General features: G+C 34.4%; 1 protein-coding gene across 6 annotated transcripts in view; it reads right to left on the reverse strand.

Moving 5' to 3' along the window:
• LOC143237638 (disks large homolog 1-like) overlaps nt 1-15,764 on the reverse strand; it is a 262,734-nt gene that overhangs the window by 179,274 nt on the left and 67,696 nt on the right. Inside the window, exon 1 of one of the 6 annotated variants that reach the window (XM_076477118.1) lies at nt 12,945-13,213. The exons of the other annotated variants lie outside the window; for them this stretch is intronic. The gene's annotated coding sequence lies outside the window, so the exon portion shown is untranslated. Of the gene's footprint in view, nt 1-12,944; nt 13,214-15,764 lie in introns of those variants that run through there. 6 annotated transcript variants of the gene reach the window in all.

Raw genomic sequence — 15,764 nt, forward strand, 5'->3', positions numbered from 1 at the left:
GATTGTAATTAAACGATTCATATGTGGACATTATTGGTCGTAATGGACAATCTGGTTTATGAGGTTTGGGGATGCATTATATTTGCGGTGTGCATGAGTCGGTTTTACGTTAGGTAGGAATAAAGTGTTTGTGAAATTGTGTTGGCTTTTTTCATTTGTAGTAGTAATTTGTTCAGTTCGTCTCGTGTGTCTTTGTTGGATTTGTGTGTATTGGTTTAAATTTGTTCGTGTCTGATAAGATGTTATTCATTTTTGAATGTATTCATTCATGTTCATTATGACTATAGCGTTACCTTTATCTGCTTTTAGAATTTTTATGTTTTTGTCTTGTTTTAGGTTTTTAATGGAATTAATGTCTCAACATAATTTCACAAAACAGAAAACTAAAAAACAACCTTACAAAAAGAGACATTAATTCCATTAAAAACCTAAAACAAGACAAAAACATAAAAATTCTAAAAGCAGATAAAGGTAACGCTATAGTCATAATGAACATGAATGAATACATTCAAAAATGAATAACATCTTATCAGACACGAACAAATTTAAACCAATACACACAAATCCAACAAAGACACACGAGACGCAACTGAACAAATTACTACTACAAATGAAAAAAGCCAACACAATTTCACAAACACTTTATTCCTACCTACGTAAAACCGACTCACGCGACACCGCAAATATACGGCATCCCCAAACCTCATAAACCAGATTGTCCATTACGACCAATAATGTCCACATATGAATCGTTTAATTACAATCTTGGTAAATACATAGCATGGGCATTCTCTAAATATGTAACATCAGCCAGCTCATTCATCAAAGACTCTTTTAATTTCAAGTCTAATCTGAATCAACTTAATCATAAAGCCTTAATGGCCAGTTTCGATGTTATATCCCTCTTTACAGAAGTTCCAACCACTGAAGCCTGCAAGATAGCCTTAGAACTCTATATCCGAGACCCTAACCCAACTATAGAAATTCCCAGTAACCAGTTAGCAACCCTCATAGAATTCACCACGATAAAGACCAACTTCATGTTCAACAACCAAAACTATATACAAACAAATGGCCTAAGCATGGGCAACCCAGTATCACCAGTTCTAGCCAATATTTTTATGACACAAGTTGAAACACAAGCAATTAACACAGCATTACATCCACCACTATACTGGTACAGATATGTAGATGACACGGTTGCGATTCAAATCTACAGAACACATACTTAATTTTTTCAATCACATTAACTCTATACATCCCAACATTAACTTCACATGTGAACAGGAAGAAAGCAATCAAATATCATTTCTTAACCTCAAAATTACAAGAACTGACACACAATTCAAAACAGAAATCCACCGAAAAATCACCCATACTGGACTATACATTCCTTGGGACTCAGCACATGAAACAAAACAAAACTCAACATACTAAGAAACCAAATAAACACAGCCATAAAACTATGCTCACCAGATAAAATTAACGATGAATTAGACAAAATAAAACAATACTTCATCAACATCAATAAGTTTCCTCCACAAACCGTAGAAAACATTATACGCACACACCTAGACAAAAGCAAAATCAACCACCAACTAAAGTAAATACAGCTCACGAATCAAAAACCACGAAACCATATACTGCTGTATACCATATATTCCTGACATCAGCAAACAAATAACCAACATTTGGCAAAAATTAGTAACAAAATATGACATTCCAGTTAATACCAAATTTATTCAAAAACCAGGCACAAAACTGAGGTCTATACTATGTAAAAACTACACTGACAAACACAACACCAACATTATTTATAAAATACAATGTGATAACTGCCACGACTTCTATATTGAGAAACAAGTAGGAAAATGGAAACCAGATTCAAAGAACATAAAAAGTCACCTTCACACGTTTTCGAACACTGCAAGTCAAATAAACACAACATAACCATAGAAAACACTCAAATACTAAATAAAGAAACAAACATAAACAAACGCAAAATCAAAGAAGCCTTACTTATACAACAACTTAAACCCAAAATAAACCAATATAAAGGAACACCTTTATACCTATATTAATATAATAAAATAAATAAAATTATATATTCAAACATCTAATACCGCCCTCTACATTTCGACACAGAGTTACACAACCCCTTTCAAACATGTGGTCAGCTTCCGGTCAATTACCTCTTTCTTTGTGAACCTGACGATGACCGAAGAAGGTCGAAACGTTGTTCGCTCTTCTATGTAAAATATTTTCTCAACCCAAACGAGCCGTTTTTGCATATAAATTTCTCAACAAGTGGGTTTCTCGACATCACTGGTTCTAACCACACAGCCACGTCAGACTATAAGCAACATACTGTTATCATGAAGCCTAACAAACAACAAGGATAAACCTTCTATCAAATGTACCATAATATAGTACATCAATGTATTACATCAAACACTACATACTACTATTTGAAATGTTATATTAAGGTAGTTGCTTCTAAAAAACTAATAATATAAAGACCAATAACATGGTGATAATTAAAATTTAATTTCTGAAACTGGAACTTTTGCTTTTATAATGGTCGTACACATGAATGGATACCTAGTATAATGAAAGACAGGATGACTGGGTAAAGTTGTACTAAAAGTTAAGAAATGGAATTTATTCCAATAATGTAATTTAGTACCAAGCCTTCTCCCTGAAGTGCTGATATTTAGGGTATTGAGGGAACACACATTTGTCTTATAACAACCATAATTGATTATAATCATAGAAATTGTTATTATCACAAATCACAATGTATGTACTAGGTGGCTGGTTGATATTGAGAGTTATTTGGTACAAAACCCCTTATATATCAGCATTAAGAAGACTGTAATAAAACTGAAACATTAAACCCAGAAATGAAACCAACTGCAAAATATCATAAATTTTAAAATAAATAAAAGAACAGATTAGGAAGCTAACTGTATTTCTTGAAAAAGTTAAAGAATTAAACATCATATTGCTAACTCCAAACTGATTTCCAACTGTTGTAAAGCCATGCCTTAATGATAGGTCTGTGGCCCACATATAGGACAGGCAGCACAGCTGTGACAATGCCAGAGCAGATAGATTTAGCTGTAGTGTCAGCACATTTATTGCCAAACATACTGACACTTCCAGGAATCCAGAAAAAATTAATAGATATATATTATAAAGACAAGTGAACCAATCACTTGTGAACACACATTAAATGATTCCAGAGCAGCAAAGAGCTAACCAAGTTGTTATATATTAGTGTACTTCTTAGCCTCTATCTGATCCAAGGCACATGAAATTGTACACAACTTGGCAGTAAACACAGAATCTGTAGAATAAATCTTGTGAGCAACAACTAAGTCATAGCAAACCACTGCAGAGCCCACACCAGAGTCACCAGATTTCAAACCATATGAGAAAACAGAAACAAAAGAACTGTTTATAAGATGTTCAACAAAGAGTGGATGGTACTTCCAATCAAGAATAACTGACCTCTTCAAATGACTGAAAGAAAAGCCACAAGTGGAAATGGTAACAAGCCATGGCAGGATGGACTAAATGAAAATATACAACTCAGCAATTTCATCTAATGTCAGATCCAACTTAGTTAACTACACCTAGATATGAAGATTGAATGTAGGAATGGCACAGTGGCTAGTTCTAAAAAAAGCAAAGCCCACCAGAGCGTGAAGACACAATGCCAGGTGAGATGATACAATAAGTATTAGAACTTTGCAGTATGTTGCAAGGAAAGTTGCAAGCATCTGAGGTAAAGTGGACGTTCACAGGACTAAGTTTATAGATTTTAAACTGCAAGAGTGGAGAGAATCCCCACACAGAGCTTAAGCCCTTGATAACATAAATGGTTCAGCATTTTCAAAGAAAAATCCTGACTGAACTGTATATCCATATTCCACCTTTGACTGAGTGAAGGCATAATAGATTTTCAACACGGAATATCTATCTGCTCTCCAAAAAGAAGCAGCAAAAATGCTCAGGACATTCAGTGTCCTTGTACACTTGATATGAAGCTATTTAATGTGTGAAATAAAAGTCAACTTACAGATAAATAGAAGTTCTAAGAACTTTGTCTCAGCCATCATGTTGTGTCATAAGCTTTTTCAACAAACAAGATGCTCTCTCTTGCAGTAGGCCTCGCTAGTTGACATTTCAAGTTGAATATGGTGATTCAAGGAAGATCACTGTCTGTGGAAACCACACTGGAGAGGGGAGGTTGTTTGGTTCCCTGAACCACTAATCACTCTCTTCAAAACCGTTCAGAAACAGATGGTCAAAGTAACAGGATGATAATTAGATGGAATCTTGAGATTTTTCCAGACTTAGGGAAAGAGATGACAATAGCCTTAAATCATACAAATGGAAAATCCTCCTGCCAAGTCCAGTTAAAAACAACCAGAGGAAATGCAAAAGAAGCAGGAGAAATATGGTACATCTCATAATAATATCATCAGTTAAACAAATGTATGGCTGGACCAATAAAGAGCAATAATTAGTTCTACAAATGCAAGAAGTTGACAACTACATGCTAAAAAAAAAAACTGAAATATTTTGGTCAAAACTTGATGACCAAGAAGGTAGGAATAAAAGGTGGAAGTGCTGGGCTGGTTAGAAAAGCACTTCCTAAGTCAATATCTAGTAAATTAGCAACATTTTGCCCATTGAATTACAAAATCAAAAGAAAATTGGAGGTTAACTTCCCATTAATCTTTTGAATCTTGTCCGAGATAACATTGGAAGTGGTGGTCACAAAGAGATACTTGAGGTAAAATTAACTCAAAAAAAAAAAGATTACTTCTTGCTTTGAAGTCTTGAAAATTGTGTCCACTAAAATCTCTCAAGATGAAGAAAGGAAATGATAACTGTTTAATAAAATCAACAAAATCTACATGATCATAATCTTCTCCCAGTTACAAGTAAAGAGAACAAACAGCAATAGTATGACACATGGAGCCAGGAATGGCAATGGCATCTAGTGGCACAGACATGGTGTGTGTGTATGTTGATCAACCAGTAGTGCCACATCCCCATGAACGCATGACCCCTGCAACCTGTCTTTCCCACTCAAGGAAAATCACTAAAATCAGATATCTAGGAACGTTTCTTATAAGGAGAGACATTTAGGATGATGGGAATCAATTAAGGCCTTAATGTGTTGTCTAAATTAGAATGGAAAATTCTACAGATCTACTGCAATAAAATGGCCATTTTTATTCAGAAAAAGTAGGAGAACTGGATAGAAAGCCTTTTTTTTTATGATCACAAAATTTTTGTTTATTAGAAAGAGGTCTATCAACATCTATGGATACAACCCTTAGTAGATGGGGCAGGTCTCTTTGGGGCATATAAGAACCTAGTATGTGAATGTGTAACTAAATAATGGTCCTGTACCTCAGGACCAATGCACATGAGCCAAAGTATTCAGTAGATGCTGCAACAGGGATGGATATTTGAGCAAACGTGGACTTATCAAGTCTTATATCTACAGAGGACAGAATATGCTTTACATGTTGATAAAAATATTCTATGGGAGATGTGAAGAGTTCTGTCAGCATCTTCTACTGTAGCAGTGGAATAGAATGCAATAGAATGTGTCAGAGTTCAAACATGAAACAACAGTTTCCATGCCTCAGGATAAAGAAGTGTTGTTATCAGCCCTTTACCACTATACCCCTTTCTCTTTAACCCATTTAAGGTATGAACAAAAGTAGGAGGTGCGAGGGCCACTACAATTAACACAATATAGGTCCAAGCAACACTCATAGGACTTTTGCCACCACAACAAGAACAAATCAGTTAACCATGGCCAGATGTTTTAGAATGCCCAAACTGCTGACATTAGAAATATCTGAGAGGGTTAGGAATATAAGGATTTGCCTTACAATTCAAATAGTCTTTATAGTGACAGGTAAACATGATGAAGTAAACTTCAATATAAGAATACAAGTTGTTTGAACTATTCTTTTTTTTTAATAGAGATATGTCAAACGGCCAAAAACCCACGGCTGGAGAAAACAGCAAGGATTTCCAACTTGGGAATGTTAATCAGGTTCCTCTCAATACTACCTCTTGAGAAATTCAAAGTAACATGGAAAGCAACCTCAACAGGCAAATCCACAATGGATTTTACTTTCAAAAGAAATTCACCATCTTGTGGTCAAGACATTTCAAGCAATATGTCCCCCATATCATAGCTTCTTGGTTGAATTAGGAGAGTCATCAAACCCTCCTGATCCACTATGAAGGAAAAGAGATAGGCACCTGCCCAAGAGACTTTTCTGATAATGAACATAAAACAAGAGAGAAAGGTGCATGAATGGTAAGAAACTGTTTAAAAGTCTCCAAAATCTGGCCACTTTCCAATAAATTATTTTTGTCTTTTATTCTGGTTTCATCTTTTGCTATCCATAAGAAAATAAAAGGTCCAGTATCCACTGACCCTACCTACCATGGACTATTTCTAGAAAATGTATAACACTGTCAAATTAGTACAGTGCAGCTACACCCAGGTCATTTTGTGAGCACTATGTCAGAATACCAGCACCAGACATAATATTCACAACACTCATTAAAAGTGTCTGACACTAATATTCAGTTGACCCTTTAACCACCTCAAGACCACCCATCTAAAGGAATTTAAGGCCTATGTAGTATGTTACAGTGTCTGACACCACATACAGCAAATACTTGAATCCCAGAGAAGGTAACTTGTACAAATAAAACTTTCTCTGGGAAGTACTCTCATCACATATAGGTATCAAGGAATCATTCTGGGATACTTCTGACACAGAAAAATAAAAAAAATGAACATACTGGGACACCTGGCATACGATAACAAAACAGTTGCTGTGCAATTGAAATAACATCTATATAACTCACATATAGGCCTACAAATATATATATAAGTGTTCTCATACATCCAATAAAATATAAAATCAGGATTTTTTTTATAGCTATCTTTATAACCAAAACCAACCACTACCAATTCTTGTCAGATGAACAGTCATTTCATATTTATTCCTATAACTCATTTTCTTTGCTGTAATTGGATGCAAACCACTGAACCTCTGCTCCATGGGAATACAGCCCATCAAGGCAGAATAATTCTCTTAGCACATACTAAATGCATCACTCCATATTATTCTGCCAGTATTATTACTAAATATATTACATTATTGTTGTCAAAAACAATCACTTCACTATATTTGTAAAAATTTACACTCATGAATATCATTATATAAATTATCTTCACCTGCTTCTGTCCTTGTATTACCTGTAACTGCAAATTAGCAATTACTCAATCGTGTTGCTTGTCTTTATATACATCAGCACAGCTTAATACATGAAATACACAGAATCTCTAAAGTTTTACATTAATTTTTGTAATCATATAACTACTAGAGAATATATTTCAATTACTGTAAGTTTACCAATTTCTTAAAACACTTAAATGTTTATCATTTATATCTTAGTATTGAACTAATATATTTGACATAATCCACTGAGTTTTTATGCAACAAAATAACCTTCCAGTTAACTAGATTTTAACAAAAATATCTAATTAAATCATTTCTTCATAACTTGCTGTTAAGTCTGAGAAAATCAATAAGTACAGATAAAACATACAAATACATTAAATTTTTTTATATAAATAAAACTGTTAAGTGCAAAATATTGTATAATACTGCAACATTTTTTCACCTTCAAAGATAATTATTGTGTGCACTTTAATTTTGCACAAAGATACTTGAAGGCTATCCATGCTAGACATCCCTAATTTTAGAAGTGGTAGATTAGATAGTAAAACTAGCCAACATTATTTGCTGCTAAATCTTGGGATACTTTTTTACCAATGAAATGTGGAACTGACTGTGTCATTATAACGTCCCTGTAACTGAAAGATCTTACATGTTTAGTAAAGGAATTTGAACTTAACACCAACAAGACGCATTGTTGAGCTCCCTAACAACCAGATGTTGTCAGGCCAGTAGTTATAGGGATACACTGGTACCCAAAGGGTACTCCCTCAGTATTGGGCAGCCAAGTGAGTGAAAATAAAAGAATGCCACCTGAAGGTTACATAATATGCCAATTAGGCTGGTACTTGAAGGTTACATAGCTAGTACATAACATATATCTTACAGTTCCATGAAGTGGAACAGAGGTCATGTTAGTAAAATAAGTGTACACATAGTTAGTGAGTAAACCATCAGAGTGTGATGTAAATAAATATGTCATTATCTTTATAGCAACAATCACAGCATTAAAATTAGTATTTTATCTCATTTAGATAATATTGTTTTACAATCATTACTGAAAAGCTTTGACAACAGTTACAGTTTTATTCTATAAATAACACATTAAATATGCTGTATTAATCTCTAGGTCTTATCAACTTCATAGTTTTTGTCTATATGTTTAATTGAACTGTTTGTCTTACAAGGGTTGGATGGTGTTTCTATTGATAGACAGTGTTACTAAGGTTCTATAGGTGGATGGTCTTATTGAGATTCTAAAGAAAGAAAGTATTATTATACTTCCATAGGATTGCATGAAATTTTAACTTGTCTAAATATCGGTTTACAGTTTTAGTTTATATATTTAACTTTATAACTTAATGTTACTAAGGTTCTATACATAGACAACAATACTGAACTTCTGTAAGGCTGCATACAGATTTCAACTTGTTTTAATTTATGTTTGCAGTTGTCAATTATATATTTAAACTATTACTACAAGCAACATGCTTTTTGTTAAGTAACACTCAAATTATGATATCACGTGATATCTCCTAGTAACGCGCCCCATGGCGACAGACAACTTTCGCCATCAAATATCATGGGTAGGAAGTATTGTAACATTGTCTGGCCTTGTAAAACATCCACAATATGCCTATACAAATACTATCCTTATTAATACCGTCCGTCTATAGAAACATCACCCGCCTTTGAGAGAGGAGCATAAACTAATTAAACAAATAAGAAAAAACTACAAAACTGATAAGAAGCAGCTTTAATGTAATCGTTACTTATGAAGTGAAACTGTAATTGTGATAAAACTTTCCTGTCCTGATATTTATGCAAGTTAGATAAAATATTCGTTTTAAAATTTGATTGTTACTATACAGATGATATATTTACATGCATCACCCTCTGATGGTTCGCTCGCGAACTATCCGCGCTCTCGTGATACCAACGCGCCCTCTATTTACATTTCGTGTAACTATGACCTCAGCAACTCACCCTCTGATTCAAATTCGTGAAACTGTAACATATTACGTAATAGTTATAAAACCCTCAGATGTCAGCATAACTTGCGAATTATGCAATAGTTATGTAACCCTCAAACAGCATCTTTTTATCTCCTCTCACATGGCAACCCTCTGACCTTTTACTTAAGATATCCCGATAACTAATCAGGCCACAAACATTGTAAAATATTCAAATGTGTAAACTCGTTTATTCAAAGAAATACATATATCACATAGGATTACCTATAATAAAAAAAAACTGACACATTTGCAAATGACCAGTATTTTATTTTTAAAAACAAAAAAATGCTGTTAACGGACACAAAATCAACATTCACATTTCCAGAGCAAAAACTCATATAAAAGTGATATTCATGCTGTAAATGACTGAAACATTGTGTAGCACTAAATTATTTGTACATTCTTGATTTACAACATTGACTATTTCCAAATAACTCACAACTGTGTCCTAATAAATCACGAAATCGCTATGTCTGTAAATATACTAATGTGCAGACACAATACAGCATTATCAACATACCAGTAGATACATTAATGTGCAAACACAATACAGCATTGTCAACACACCAGTAGATATGCTAATGTGTAAATGCAATGTAGCATTACCAACACATCTCTTGATACACTAATTTGCAAATACAGTACTAGCAACACTTGTGGATATATTAATATGTAAAAGCAATACAGCGTTATCAACACACATGTCGGGACACTATGTTAAAACGTAATACAGTATTAACAATAGGCATGTAGATATACTAACGGGAAATGCAATACATTATCAACACTTGTAGATAAAACAACGTGTAAATGCAATACAGCATTACCAACACCTGTAGTTAAAACAACCTAATAATGTTGTATTATTAACATCTGTAGGTAAACTAATGTGTAAAGGAATAATGTAGATACATTAATATGTAAAAGAAATAAGCATTACCAACTTACTTAAGTACGCTATAATGGAAAGTGTGGAGCGTCCTCAATATATCATTCTAGTTAAAAGTTGTGAACATCAATGTGCACCTTACCATATGTTCATGAAATATTTGATGCATTGTGAACGTTTGTTATGAAAGATAGACATATAATATATCAAGAGAGAGGACAACATTTTACTTCTTTGTAATTAAGAAGGCAGTTGCTTACAAGTCTTTTGATTATACTAACACAAGCTGAACAGTAGATAATAAGTTATCCAAACAGGTGTTATTTAACGATAACAACCCCTATATCTGAAATGATCATTGTTTGCAGGAACAAGAAGGTGTATGTATTACAACACAGTAATCACCTATGGCTGCCAAAACTATGTTGGGAGATTACATATTACATGTAACTGAATTATGTTAGCAGTACGTTCCGTTACTTATAAATCATGCTTTATATCTTAACTGTCTCCAGGTGCATGTTTTAAGAAAAGAAAAAAAGTGATTCTACTTTCAGTGACATGTGCAGTTGCTATAGCAACACAAAGACTGCACGTCGGAAAGATTGATCTCAAGTTGCGTGTTTGGTTCGATAACATACGTGAAATTCTTCAGCTAACATGTCACCAATTAGTATAGTTTATCACTGTGAAAGCTGTTTACTTAAATTACGTTAGCCTTTACATACAAGTGTTTATAGTTAATGTATCGTCAATTTAACTTTTTATTGATTAGATAAAGTGTGAGAATTGAGGGGGGAATGGAAGGGGACATAAATCACCTTGACAACAGAAAAAGTAAACAAACGGAAACTGATGGTAAAACGTTGATTATTAGAACACACATTTGTGAGTAGACAAAGGGAAATTGTTAATCAAATTCCTTTGTTCATATAATGAAGCTTAGTAGCCACCTGATTGGCAATAGAAAGACCCAATGAGGATTAATTAATTGAGGATTAAAATGTATAAATAAGGGTCGCGGGTTCGCATCCCCGTCGCGCCAAACATGCTCGTTCTTTCAGCCGTGGGGGCGTTATAAGGTGACGGTCAATCCCACTATTTGTTAGTAAAAGAGTAACAAGTAATTCGAATTCTCCAAACATGCTTGCCCATTTAGCCGTAAGGGCATTATAAAGTTACGGTCAATCCCACTATTCATTGGTAAACGAATAGCCCAAGAGTTGGCGGTGGGTGGTGATGACTAGCTGCCTTCCCTCTAGTCTTACACTGCTAAATTAGGGACGGCTAGCACAGATAGCCCTCGAGTAGCTTTGTGCGAAATTAAAAAAAAACAAACAAACCCTTAACACTGAACCATGTAGTACAATAATAATGTGACTAATAAGTCGTAACACACTTCGAACTTCAAAATTCCAATTAAATTAACACTTGGAAATTACAATTTCGCAGTTATTGTTAAGGGGGAACGAATTAATTCCAAACGATATGCGCAAATGCCGGACTAAATTAATGATAATTCAAAGTTTGTCTGAAAAGAGCGAGTTCATCACAACATAAAATCTATTATTAATTCTATCAATAGTACACAAAAATATACATTTAAAATTAAAATGTAAAATACAGAATAATTTGAATTAGTGAAGTAAGTATCCAAACTTTATGATAAAACAGCACTGCTATCCCTGCTTTTAAGAATAAATTACTATGAAAACTTAAAAGGAAATAAGTTATTTAAAATTATGAGCTGAAAGGTCAAACTAATTATCTCTGTTTAAAGCATTTGAAATTAATTTCATATTGCATAATCCATTTATGATGCAATAACACTTCACGTACTGTTTTACAGTACGTTGTAACTTTTATAACTTTATGCAAACTTAACATTTAAATATTACATTCACTGGTTAAAAATATATATGAAACTGAAAAATTAAAAGTGATGAGTACATTACAAATTGTATTTTATCTTTCAAAAATATTAACGTCTCTCAATACTTCTACGATGCACTTTTATTATTATTAAATTTGTTAAAAGAACACTGATGTACAAGATATGTTTCTTTCATATTTACTGCAAAGATCGAAGCTCAGTTTGAGCGTGGCACACTTCTTGTAGTAATAATTTTTTCTTGCCACATTTAATAACATTAGTGACTGCTGGCGCCATTGGAACTGTCGGCGCCATTAGACTTTGGAGTCCACTTTTATTGTAGTAGTAAACATCGATATCTCACTGATACCATACATCTGTGAAATGAAAACACTATAACAAAAATTCTCAGCTGTTCATCTATCACAGTGTCCTAAAACACTGCAACTGATAACGACCATGTACTTAAATAAGGTGTTTGAGGCTTGAGAGTTTATGTAATATTAAACTCAGAAAGATTTTCAAATAATCAAATTTTACAACGCGACTTAAATGGAGAAAGAACAGTATGTGTGTGTGTTTGTTCGAATACGTAAGCATACTTTGAGAAACCTGTTCTTTTTCGTTGCACAGCAGTTAAGCAGGCAATTTTATTGGAGCATGTCAAAAATACGAAAAAAATAAGAGTTTGATTCTTGCGCTGTGATAGCTTAATTTTAAAAGGAAACAATGTATGTGTTTGTGTACCCGAAGCTATATGTCAAAAACTAAATAAGAATAAAGTTTTTGAATGTGTAAAACGAAATGGAAACGAGAGTAAAACCTTAAATCCAACGTACGAAAAGGTAAAGCATATTTTATAGTATAAATACCTAAAAGCCTTGCGGAAGAACGATAAGAATGGGTGTATTTTTCTTATAACAAAGTCACATCGAGCTATCTGCCGTGTCCACCGAGGGGAATCGAATTCCTGATTTTAGCGTTGTAAATCTGAAGACTTACCGCTCTACCAGCGGAGGACGCAGAAGGTTTGTTTGCTTTCTGAATTTCGCGCAAAGCGACGCGAGGGCTATCTGTGCTAGCCGTCCCTAATTTAGCAGTGTAAGACTAGAGAAAAGGCAGCTAGTCATCACTACACACCGCCAACTCTTCGACTAGTCTTTTACCAATAAATAGTGGGATTGACACAGAAGGACGAAGTGTATCAAGTCGATTAGTGATAAAATATATTTAGGGACTTCAGTAGTAAGATGCCATTGGTAGCGGACGTTCACAAACTATTGATAATTTACAACATACCACTCTAATCTGTTTTTTTGTTTTTTTTTAATTTGCTGAGGCAGCTGATACGTGGTTGAAGTAAAAACATTTCGTAATGACGTGGCTCAAAGTAAGCAACTACTGCTTTTGGTAAGTTCGACCTACATAGATAATGTGTTTCTCTGAAACACGATAAATTCTAGGCACTACTTAATTATGCACAATTTATTTTAGAACATTATCACTTCAAACTGAAACTTCCTCGAAATTTATACAAGTAAAAAGCTTTAACGTACCGCGTCCTAACTTTATTCTAAGTAACTTCATGTAGTCTTTCCAATAAACAAGTCTTGTTCAATTAAAAAAAAAAACACTGCATCTTACTTTGTGAACTCCTGTAGCCGAAATGTCAAATATAAACAAATCAAAGCAAATATGCAACAACAAAATTGCAGTTGGAAACGTGTGGAAAATACACAGAAATAGTTTCCACAAGTATATCTCTCTTCTCTCCTTCCGTCTGGACCATTAATTTAACAGAAGATGTGGGATGTAAAATCCAATTGTATGTAATACTGGAATGTGTATGTTAGTTTTGAAGTTAAGCACAAAACAACACAATGGGCTATCTGTGCTCCGCCCACCACGGGTATCGAAACCAAGATTTTAGAGTTGTAAGTCTTCAGACATACAGTTGTGCCACTGGTAGGTTGGGGCACTGGAATATATTCTAGCTAAATCTTCGCCCTTCAATTCGGCTTCATTGTGATCTGGCCCGGCATGGCCAGGTGGATAAGGCACTCGACTCGCAATATAAGGGTCGCGGGTTCGAATCCCCTTCACACCAAACATGCTTGCTCTTTCAGCCGTGGGGACGTTATAATGTGACGGTCAATCCCACTATTTGTTAGTAAAAGAGTAACCCAAGAGTTGGCGGTGAGTGGTGTTGACTAGCTGCCTTCCCTCTAATCTTACACTGCTAAATTAGGGACGGCTAGAGCAGAGATCCCTGGTGTAGGTTTGCGCAAAATTCAAAACAAACCAAATCATTGTGATCCAGATCCTTTTAGGGATCTGAGAGGATTCCACCTCCTGTACTGGTGTTTAATTGTGCTGTGAAATGGAGAACGTCACACAAAAGAGGACTTGTTCTCATTTAAAATTCCTGTTATAGTTTCAGTACCCCTATCAGAGCCATGTCCATTCACGTTCGACGTTCATCATTTGCACTGGTGTACATTTTCCTCAATTCAGTATCCTAAATTATTGCAAAGTCGCACATAAAAACATGATCGTCTATTTAGTTTGTTTTTTAATTTCGCATAAAGCTACAGTAAGACTGTCTGCGCTAGTCATCCCTAATCGAGCAGTAAAAGACTAGAACAAATACAGCTAGTTATCACCACCCATCACTAACTCTTGGTCTCTTACCAACGAATAGCGGAATTGACTGTCACGTTTAACGCCCCAATGGCTGAAAGGACAAGCATGTTCGGTGGGACGGGATTGAAACCTCCGACCCGCAGATAGGGAGTCTAGTGCCCTAATCACATAATATTTGATATGACAGATATTTAAAGTACTACAGTAATTTAGCTCAATTCCAATTCTTTATTGCATCCTTTCGTCTGTGGTGGCTGCTCGGAAATCTACAACATACATATGTTGTTTCATATCCGGTGAACTTCTAATTCAAACTACACTACACATATATCTTAATGCACTCGAATCAGAATAGCGAACATTTTTAAGTGACTGTTTCATGCTGTAAAATGTAGTTGAAATATGCGATAAATAACTAGTACAAATGTGATATATTGTTAAACTACCCATTATAAATTATACAAACTGATTTAAGTGGAAATATTCAGTAGACACGCCAAAATTTTAATAATATAAAACCAATGAGAAATTACTCGTTAAAGGCTGTGGAGTGTTTTCTTTAAAATTATGTGCGACGTTTACATACAAGTCCTGCCACATATTTCATCACATTAGTCACGGGGGAAGGGTCCCACCGATTATCGATATTTATTACTGTTTAAAATTTTGTCAGCTATTAAGAAAAGAAAATTAGTGTAATCTTTTAAACTCACTTATACAGACGGTCCTAAATCTAAATATGCCCTTCAGGATTAATACTGGAAGTTAGAACAATACCTAGATACACTTGGTAGGCATTGCTTTTCGAATGAAAAATATAGCTAAATACGTTCTTTTATGTAAGTTACTACGACATGCAGTACTTTATTAGACTTCGAAAACACTACATTTGAAACCTTTAATACTTCCTGAAATAACTATTTGTAGAATACTACTCGTATGAATGGCAATGAAGGCCAAGAACATGCTTTGTTTGTGTACCTCGTTATACGTTAAGTAATTCCTTGAAAATCCACAAAATTATTACCCACGGGTCATGTAATGTACAG

Source organism: Tachypleus tridentatus, chromosome 13 (genome assembly GCF_004210375.1).
Source record: "Tachypleus tridentatus isolate NWPU-2018 chromosome 13, ASM421037v1, whole genome shotgun sequence".
NCBI classification, from domain to species: Eukaryota; Metazoa; Arthropoda; class Merostomata; order Xiphosura; family Limulidae; genus Tachypleus; species Tachypleus tridentatus.